Source organism: Convolutriloba macropyga, unplaced genomic scaffold (assembly GCF_964194025.1).
Source record: "Convolutriloba macropyga unplaced genomic scaffold, txConMacr16.3 SCAFFOLD_5257, whole genome shotgun sequence".
NCBI classification, from domain to species: Eukaryota; Metazoa; Xenacoelomorpha; order Acoela; family Convolutidae; genus Convolutriloba; species Convolutriloba macropyga.
In genome coordinates, this window is record NW_027453089.1 from 2,056 (window position 1) to 12,500 (window position 10,445).

The following is a 10,445-nucleotide window of genomic DNA, read 5'->3' on the forward strand; positions in this document are numbered from 1 at the left end:
GAGGGGATCTAAAAATCTTGATAAAACATTTATTCTATGCAAAATTTGTGCGCAAATTTTGCAAAGTAAAAAGCTGCACTGTAGCAAATTCTATGTGTGTAGCATTATTAGGGAAGTGTTGTTTGATGGCACCTCTCTACTTGATGCACCAAAGAACTACCTTGATGGCTCATGACCGCTGGTAATCTGTCGTCGCTAGTAGTTCGGAACTGAGAACAAATATGTTCGCAAATTACAACAATTATACAGCATATTGCTGAATAAAGCAGAACCGAATAATACTCAGTGACTTTACACCAAGACTGACTAATGTCTGGATTGTATCGTCCTACTCGAGTAAGGCGAAGAAAAGCTAGAAAGATACGCTTTTCACAAAGCAGGCTTAATGCATGCAAACCAAGGAGGAAGGAGTGATGCCCCTCCTTATAATAAGCAGAACCAAATAAAGAACAGACAGCATCATCTGTACAGTGACCAAGAAGAGGTGAAACTTCTGTATGTGAAAAGGCAATTTGAGCGAGATTTATTAGCAGACTAGTATTATGTTGTTTCTAGTAGGCGAAAGCCGAAACATCAACATGTGAAAATCTGATATTAAATCCTCAATCATTTTCCCTAGTATTATACAGCTATGAGTAACCTTAATTGGACACGGCAATTATTGCTGACCGGTGAAACTTTCGCATGGGAAAGACACACACACTTCTTGACAAAGCAATAAGTATTATGCTGTTTCTAGTACGCGAAAGCAGAAACATCAGCATGTGAAAGTTGTGAAGTTGAAGAATTTTTGTGTTGAGTACGATGTTGTTACTAGTAACCATGTCGACAGCTGAGAACTGTTCTCTAACCAATAGAAGGTGAAACTTCTGTATGTGAAAAGGCAATTTGAGCGAGATTTCTTAGCAGACTAGTATTATGTTGTTTCTAGTAGGCGAAAGCCGAAACATCAACATGTGAAAATCTGATATTAAATCCTCAATCATTTTCCCTAGTATTATACAGCTACTAGTAGCCGTAATTGGTCAGGGAAACATTGTTGACCGGTGAAACTTCACATGGGAAAGACACACAAATTACTTGACAAAACAATAAGTATTATGCTGTTTCTAGTATGCGAAAGCAGAAACATCAGCATGTGAAAGTTGTGAAGTTGAAAAGTTTTTGTGTTGAGTACGGTGTTGTTACTAGTAACCATGTCGACAGCTGGAAAGCTGTTCTCTAACCAATAAAAGGTAAAACTTCTGTATCTGAAGAGGCGGCGTGATTGAGATTTTTAACAGACTAGTATTATGTTGTTTCTAGTAGGCGAGAGCCGAAACATCGACATGTGAACATCTGGTTTTTAAATCATGAGTCAATTCTCCCTAGTATGATACAGTTGTTAGCCGGTATTGGTAACAGTAGAACAGAGATTTGGAGGGCAAAACCTGCTCATGGGAAATGCTCACAGAGCGCTATCTACCAGTACACATAGTATTATGCTGTTTCTAGTACGCGCGAGCCGAAACATCAGCATGTGAAATGTGTAATCGTGGGTAACTCTAAGTGTGTAGAGTACTGTGTAGTAACTAGTAGCCATGCCAAAGCATGCATTGAAACTCTTCGTGATTTAAAAAGCTCAAAGCAAGATTGACGAGGCCGCAAGGCTATGTCTTTCTAAATTCGAACAAATCGAAAGATTGTTCAAAGTACAATTAAACTGATTGATCCTGTCAGTTGCCATATGCTTGTCTGAAAGACTAAGCCATGCATGTGCAAGCGAAGCTTGAAAAAGTGGAACCGCGAATGGCTCATTAAATCAGTTACTATCTATTAGTTGATTTGCAAGCTAAATGAATAACTGCGGTAACCCTGCAGCTAATGCATGCTGATTGTCCGACACTGTCGGAGACTTTTACAAGACTACACCGGGTGATTTGCTAAGTACAGACACATCCCGTGATGAGTCCTAGTAACTGAAAGATCCCAGATAGCTTCGGCTTGGGGACGGAACTTCCGAATTTCTGACCTATCAACCTATGATGGTAGTGTAACGGACTACCATGGTTGTGACGGGTAACGGGGAATCAGGGTTCGATTCCGGAGAGGGAGCCTTAGAAACGGCTACCACATCCAAGGAAGGCAGCAGGCACGCAAATTACCCACTCTCCGCACGAGGAGGTAGTGACTAGAAATAATGATATGAACCTTTATGGTTTGTAATCAGAATGGAATGGACTTAAAAGCTCCATTGATGAACGAGTAGAGGGCAAGTCTGGTGCCAGCAGCCGCGGTAATACCAGCCTCTACAAGCGTATGCAATAGTTGCTGCGTTTAAAAAGCTCATAGTTGGATCTGTTTGAGTAGAACGGCAACATGGTCTTCAGTTAAATCTGTTGACTCGTTCCGCTCATCCTTCGCATCGAAGAAATAGTTTGCACTTAAATGTGACGAACTGTGGAAACGGTGTTTTCACCCTGAGAAAATTAGAGTGTTCAAAGCATCCTTTGGGATCGAATAATAAAGCATGGAATAATGGAGAATGACCCGCTACTCGATTGATGCCGGTTGGCTGAGTGCGGTAATGATTGAAAGGAACAGACGGGGGCATTTGTATTGCTACGTTAGAGGTGAAATTCTTGGATCGTGGCAAGACAAACTACTGCGAAAGCATTTGCCAAGAATGTTTTCATTAATCAAGAACGAAAGTCAGAGTATTGAAGAGGATTAGATACCCTCGTAATTCTGACCATAAACTATACCAACCTACAATTTGTCAAAGTCGATCTTGACTTGGCAAGAGATTAACCGGGAAACCAAAGTTTATTGGTTCCGGGGGAAGTATGGTTGCAAAATCGAAACTTAAAGGAATTGACGGAAGGGCACCACCAGGAGTGGAGCCTGCGGCTTAATTTGACTCAACACGGGAAAACTCACCCGGTCCAGACATCTTAAGGATTGACAGATTGAATATCTTTCATGATTATATGGGCGGTGGTGCATGGCCGTTCTTAGTTAGTGGAGTGATCTGTCTGGTTAATTCCGATAACGAACGAGATCTTCTCCATCTAAATAATGAAATTCACTATATGTGAATTCAAACACTTCTTAGAGGAACTATGCGGAATTAAATACCGCAGATGAAGTGAGGCTATAACAGGTCTGTGATGCCCTTAGATGTTCTGGACTGCACGCGCGCTACACTGTGTACTTTTAGATTGAGTACTCAGCCCTTGGTCCGAAATGGACTGGGCAATCAGAGAAAAGTACAGCGCTTCAAGGGGATCGTCTGTTGTAACTTGCAGACGTGAACCAGGAATTCCTGGTACTTATGAGTCAACAACTCATAGGGATTACGTCCCTGCCCTTTGTACACACCGCCCGTCGCTACTACTGATTGGATAGTTAAGCAAGAATTGCAAATTCCTACTGTTGGGACTTCGGTCTCCGGCAACGGGATGAAGCGGATCGAGCTTAATTGTCTAGAGGAAGTAAAAGTCGTAACAAGGTTTCCGTAGGGGAACCTGCGGAAGGATCAGTGATTGATTCCTTCGGGCATGGCTGCTGGTAGAGGCCATGTCTGTAGTGCGCATGACGCTCTGTCGCTAGAGATTGCTTGGCAACCAATCTCGAATTATGTATCGAGCTCAAAAACTACTTGTGTGGATACATAGTTCAGCAGTCATGGCAAGGGACTGCTTAAAGGGAGACTAGTTAGCAAAAGCAGCCTAGCAGAACTGCAGCTATCTAGATCTCAGAAGCTGGGTTATAGAAGCCCAGCTATAGACTTGTGAATGAGAAAGGCCTAAAAAGGTCCACAAGTCGCGTGGTTAGAACCGACACGCAAAAATCCCAGCGAGTGACAGAGCGTTGCGCTGTTCAGTGGGAAAGAGTTGAGCTACTCGGGGCGCCCACTGAACTTGCTCCGAGCCAAAGGCTCGAAAAAACACAGCTTAGCCTCAGATCCTTTACATAGAAGGCTAGCTAAAATAAACTTACCTTGGACGAGGGTAAAGTTTAGTCAGTTCTTAGGGGAGAGTAATCCACAGCTTCTCGCCCTCTGAACATTCTCCCAGATATGTAGGTCTGGGAGAGTCTCCTCCTGTTCTTCGGAATCTGGAGGTAGACAAAGACAGTACGATACGATCTTGCATCGGGATGACTAACCGATAATGATCATAATCTGACAATTTTTCCGGCTTGAGGCACCGGAGTCAGATTAAAGACACATACTGAACTAAAGGCGTATGTGCAAAGCTTGTCGGAGTGTAGAGAGTCAAGCTGAGTTGACTCGTCACGTGGTGATGACAACAGCCATGTGCAAAACACTCACAACTTTATCGTCTATGTGGAAAAGGTTGCTAACAGCGCTCTCTATGAGAGGCCCTCGCATATAACTATACGAGGAAAAGGCGATAGAGTTGTTTGAATGTGGGGCAGGTTCATCGACAAGCTAAGTTGATCACATTCTTGTTGTGGCATCCTACTAGAATTGGTCACGGTCTGCACCAACTCTCCCCAAGTTGGCCAGACTTAAAACTAGAAATAAGGTTTGCAGCTATGTGAACCTAGAAACTGTAAAGGAGTTGAAAGAACTTAAAGGAATTGAAAGAGGCCTTGAGGTATATCCTCTTGGTAAAGACCCACAAAAGCTCACAAAAGTGGCTTCGAAGGGCAAAACTGGTTCATCCAAAACAATTGGAGAGCTTAAAGCAGAACCAATTCGAATGAAACACTATTGGTGAAACTTCATCATGAGAACGTCACAAGCTGATCACGCTCTATGATATGACTAGTATTATGTTGCTTCTAGTAGGCTAAGCGCAAGCCGAAACATCAACATGTGAAAGTCGTAGAATTTTGCAATCAAACTGTGGCTAGTACTGTGATGTTACTAGTAACCTGGTGTTCCGTCATATGGCCAAGAGAGCATTTGAAGGCGAAACTTCTGCATGGGAAAGCTGCATCATGATCAAAATTTTATATCGAGTATTATGTTGACGTTAGTAGGCCTTGGCCGAAAACGCAGCATGTGAAAGGTATAGATAAAAGTTATTGTTGCAGTCAGTACTGTGTAGTTACTAGTAGCTGGATTTAAGCTCAAAATGAGACACTGTTGGTGAAACTTCATCATGAGAATGTCACAAGCTGATCAAGCTCTATGATATGACTAGTATTATGTTGCTTCTAGTAGGCTAAGCGCAAGCCGAAACATCAACATGTGAAAGTCGTAGAATTTTGCGATCAAATTGTGGCTAGTACTGTGATGTTACTAGTAACCTTGTGTTACGTCATATGGCCAAGAGAGCATTTGAAGGCGAAACTTCTGCATGGGGAAGCTGCATCATGAACAAAAGTTTATATCGAGTATTATGTTGACATTAGTAGGCCCTGGCCGAAAGCGCAGCATGTGAAAGGTATAGATAAAAGTTATCGTTGCAGTCAGTACTGTGTAGTTACTAGTAGCTGGATTTAAGCTCGAAATGAGACACTGTTGGTGAAACTTCATCATGAGAACGTCACAAGCTGATCACGCTCCATGATATGACTAGTATTATGTTGCTTCTAGTAGGCTAAGCGCAAGCCGAAACATCAACATGTGAAAGTCGTAGAATTTTGCGATCAAATTGTGGCTAGTACTGTGATGTTACTAGTAACCTTGTGTTACGTCATATGGCCAAGAGAGCATTTGAAGGCGAAACTTCTGCATGGGGAAGCTGCATCATGAACAAAAGTTTATATCGAGTATTATGTTGACGTTAGTAGGCCCTGGCCGAAAGCGCAGCATGTGAAAGGTATAGATAAAAGTTAGCGTTGCAGTCAGTACTGTGTAGTTACTAGTAGCTGGATTTAAGCTCGAAATGAGACACTGTTGGTGAAACTTCATCATGAGAACGTCACAAGCTGATCACGCTCTATGATATGACTAGTATTATGTTGCTTCTAGTAGGCTAAGCGCAAGCCGAAACATCAACATGTGAAAGTCGTAGAATTTTGCAATCAAACTGTGGCTAGTACTGTGATGTTACTAGTAACCTTTTCTTACGTCATATGGCCAAGAGAGCATTTGAAGGCGAAACTTCTGCATGGGGAAGCTGCATCATGAACAAAAGTTTATATCGAGTATTATGTTGACGTTAGTAGGCCCTGGCCGAAAGCGCAGCATGTGAAAGGTATAGATAAAAGTTATCGTTGCAGTCAGTACTGTGTAGTTACTAGTAGCTGGATTTAAGCTCGAAGTGAGACACTGTTGGTGAAACTTCATCATGAGAACGTCACAAGCTGATCACGCTCTATGATATGACTAGTATTATGTTGCTTATAGTAGGCTAAGCGCAAGCCGAAACATCAACATGTGAAAGTCGTAGAATTTTGCGATCAAATTGTGGCTAGTACTGTGATGTTACTAGTAACCTTGTGTTACGTCATATGGCCAAGAGAGCATTTGAAGGCGAAACTTCTGCATGGGGAAGCTGCATCATGAACAAAAGTTTATATCGAGTATTATGTTGACGTTAGTAGGCCCTGGCCGAAAGCGCAGCATGTGAAAGGTATAGATAAAAGTTAGCGTTGCAGTCAGTACTGTGTAGTTACTAGTAGCTGGATTTAAGCTCGAAATGAGACACTGTTGGTGAAACTTCATCATGAGAACGTCACAAGCTGATCACGCTCTATGATATGACTAGTATTATGTTGCTTCTAGTAGGCTAAGCGCAAGCCGAAACATCAACATGTGAAAGTCGTAGAATTTTGCAATCAAACTGTGGCTAGTACTGTGATGTTACTAGTAACCTTTTCTTACGTCATATGGCCAAGAGAGCATTTGAAGGCGAAACTTCTGCATGGGGAAGCTGCATCATGAACAAAAGTTTATATCGAGTATTATGTTGACGTTAGTAGGCCCTGGCCGAAAGCGCAGCATGTGAAAGGTATAGATAAAAGTTATCGTTGCAGTCAGTACTGTGTAGTTACTAGTAGCTGGATTTAAGCTCGAAGTGAGACACTGTTGGTGAAACTTCATCATGAGAACGTCACAAGCTGATCACGCTCTATGATATGACTAGTATTATGTTGCTTATAGTAGGCTAAGCGCAAGCCGAAACATCAACATGTGAAAGTCGTAGAATTTTGCGATCAAATTGTGGCTAGTACTGTGATGTTACTAGTAACCTGGTGTTCCGTCATATGGCCAAGAGAGCATTTGAAGGCGAAACTTCTGCATGGGAAAGCTGCATCATGATCAAAATTTTATATCGAGTATTATGTTGACGTTAGTAGGCCTTGGCCGAAAACGCAGCATGTGAAAGGTATAGATAAAAGTTATTGTTGCAGTCAGTACTGTGTAGTTACTAGTAGCTGGATTTAAGCTCAAAATGAGACACTGTTGGTGAAACTTCATCATGAGAATGTCACAAGCTGATCAAGCTCTATGATATGACTAGTATTATGTTGCTTCTAGTAGGCTAAGCGCAAGCCGAAACATCAACATGTGAAAGTCGTAGAATTTTGCGATCAAATTGTGGCTAGTACTGTGATGTTACTAGTAACCTTGTGTTACGTCATATGGCCAAGAGAGCATTTGAAGGCGAAACTTCTGCATGGGGAAGCTGCATCATGAACAAAAGTTTATATCGAGTATTATGTTGACGTTAGTAGGCCCTGGCCGAAAGCGCAGCATGTGAAAGGTATAGATAAAAGTTATCGTTGCAGTCAGTACTGTGTAGTTACTAGTAGCTGGATTTAAGCTCGAAGTGAGACACTGTTGGTGAAACTTCATCATGAGAACGTCACAAGCTGATCACGCTCTATGATATGACTAGTATTATGTTGCTTATAGTAGGCTAAGCGCAAGCCGAAACATCAACATGTGAAAGTCGTAGAATTTTGCGATCAAACTGTGGCTAGTACTTTGATGATGCTTGTAGCCAACCGAATTGGTTGAAAAGCCCAATAAGTAAGCTAACTTGGGAGAGCTTGTTGGAAACCAAATGCTACTAGATTGGTCCAAATACATCCTTCAACAGGGGATCACTTGGCTCGCTTTACGAAGAGGAGCACAGCTATATGTGTTAATTCGGTATGAATCGCAAGATTTGTTTACCGACCTCTCTAACGCAAAAGGCGGTCTCGGCTTCGGCTGTTGACTGCGTCCGATTCAGGGTTATATAACTCTCGATTGAACACATTGATGTTCTATTGTTGGTGCTTCCAATAAAATTGGAACACTTAAAGCAGAACCGATTCAAATAATAGCATTCTGATCAATGATTGCATTCCTTGATCAAGAACTGCTGGAGTCATTGTGATGGCGAATTTTCTTCATAAGAAAATTGCAAAGAGACGGAACTTAATGAGACTAGTATTATGTTGTTTCTAGTAAGCGGAAGCTGAAACAGCAACATGTGAAAATCAAGTTTTGTTCAATGATCTCGAGGCGATAAGTACTATGAAGCAACTAGTAGCCTAAGCATGACTCAGATTTGAGACAGTCAAAAAGACTGGCGAAACTTCTTCACATGAAAGTTACATAGAGAACTACAAATGTATACAGCGAGTATTATGTTGTTTCTAGTAGGCGAAAGCTGAAACATCAACATGTGAAAGTTGTCTGCAAACTGTAGAACGATATGTGATTAGTACTGTGCTGTTACTAGTAGCCAGTCTGACTGTAGAAGCCAAGACAAAGGGAAACTAATGCATCTGAAAAGGACAAGTTATGGAAAGGTATGCACGATAAGTATTATGTTGTTTCTAGTAAGCGGCAGCTGAAACATCAACATGTGAACGTCGTTGTGTACAGTAACCTAGAACTATATAGTCCTTAGTAACGTGCATTTACTAGTACCTGTAATTGGTATTCAGACTCAGGCAGTTTGGAATAGTTTGGCAAAGATGCACCAGAGAAAACTGGGATTTGATACAGAAATTGTTGAATACAAGTATTATGCTGCTTCTAGTAGGTTGAATCCGAAACATCAGCATGTGAAAATTGAAAACATTTCTGGTTCGAATTGTCACAAGTATTTGGTGATCTGAGTAGCCAAACTCACTACAACGCCAATTGAAGGCAAAAATTCTCAACGGGAAAAGCTATTCTCATTGAATGAGCTAACAAGACGAGTATTATGTTGCTTCTAGTAGGCGAAAGCCAAAACATCAACATGTGAAAGTCTTGCTGAACAAATTTAATGTTGTTGAGCTCAGTACCGTGTGAATTAGTAGCCATAATTGGCGAGCGAAAATTGAACTGGCGAAACTTCGTCTTTGGAAAATTGCAGATGCCGAGCACTTATTTTGCAACGAGTATTATGTTGACTGTAGTAAGCGAAAGCCGAAACAGCAACATGTGAAAGCTGTTGAAATTTGTGGTCATTTTGCAATAAGTACAAGGAGTGTAACTAGTAGCCAGGTCAAAATTTGGGATAAGAATGAGCAAAAATTCTGCATGAGAACAGTTGAAATTATGAAACTAAATTACAAAGACTAGTATTATGTTGTTTCGAGTACGCGAAAGCGGAAACATCAACATGTGAACGTTTGTAACGAAGTTTCGTTAATTTTCAGCCTAGTACTGAGCAAGAACGAGTAGCCTCATCTCCAATCCCACGCAAAATGTAGTGAAATATGTGAGTGAACCTTATTCACGGTGAGGGTTTCCCGAGGTCTGTATTGCAGCGAGTATTATGTTGCTTCTAGTAAGCGAAAGCTGAAACAACAACATTTGAAAGTTGGAATTAATGACTGAATGGAAACTTCGACCTGTGTTTGATAGTAGTAGCGAACAAAACTGCTGAATCGGTTTCTGTCTCATATTGGTCAGTGAACCAATTAAGAGACAATCAACTACATAACCTGAATTGGGCGAGAGAACCCCCTTAACTTAAGCATATCAGTAAGGGGAGGAAAAGAAATCAACTGAGAATCCCTTAGTAATGGCGAATGAACAGGGAAAAGCTCATCGGGAAGAGAAATGGCAACATTTCTCGGTGTCCGGTATGGTTTGATGCTAGACTGGTGAATTTGTCCTGATGTCTACTGGAAAGTAGCATCAAAGAAGGTGAAAATCCTGTAAAGGTCATTTTCGATACCAGTCATAATGGCTCATTCCTATGAGTAGAGTTGTTTGAAAGTGCAACTCGAAGCTGGAGATATGTCTCTCCAAAAGCTAATTATAAAGCGAGACCGATAGTAAACAAGTACCGTGAGGGAAAGTTGAAAAGCACTCTGAAGAGAGAGTGAAAAGTACGTGAAACTGTTGAAGGGGAACTGGAGTGAGCGTTACCATACTCAATGCCTTGATATTATATTCTCGGCTACCGAGTAGTGTAGTTGTCGTCTTTTGGCAAATCTTGTTAATGAATCGAGCAGAAGTTTTCCTCGGAATTCTTCTTGTTGATTCTAAACAAAATGAGATAAATTGATCTTGATTGCCTGTCTGACCTCAACTTCCTATTCAATGCTCT

General features: G+C 41.4%; 1 non-coding gene and 1 pseudogene across 1 annotated transcript in view; both read left to right on the forward strand.

Moving 5' to 3' along the window:
* Positions 1-7,994: 7,994 nt before the first annotated feature.
* Positions 7,995-8,146, forward strand: LOC142358043 (5.8S ribosomal RNA; annotated as a pseudogene).
* Positions 8,147-9,829: 1,683 nt separating this feature from the next.
* The window catches only part of LOC142358044 (large subunit ribosomal RNA), a 3,522-nt gene continuing 2,906 nt past the window's right edge, over positions 9,830-10,445 (forward strand). The window contains exon 1 of the ribosomal RNA XR_012761745.1: positions 9,830-10,445. This exon is cut by the window's right edge and continues 2,906 nt beyond it. This is a non-coding gene — a ribosomal RNA (large subunit ribosomal RNA).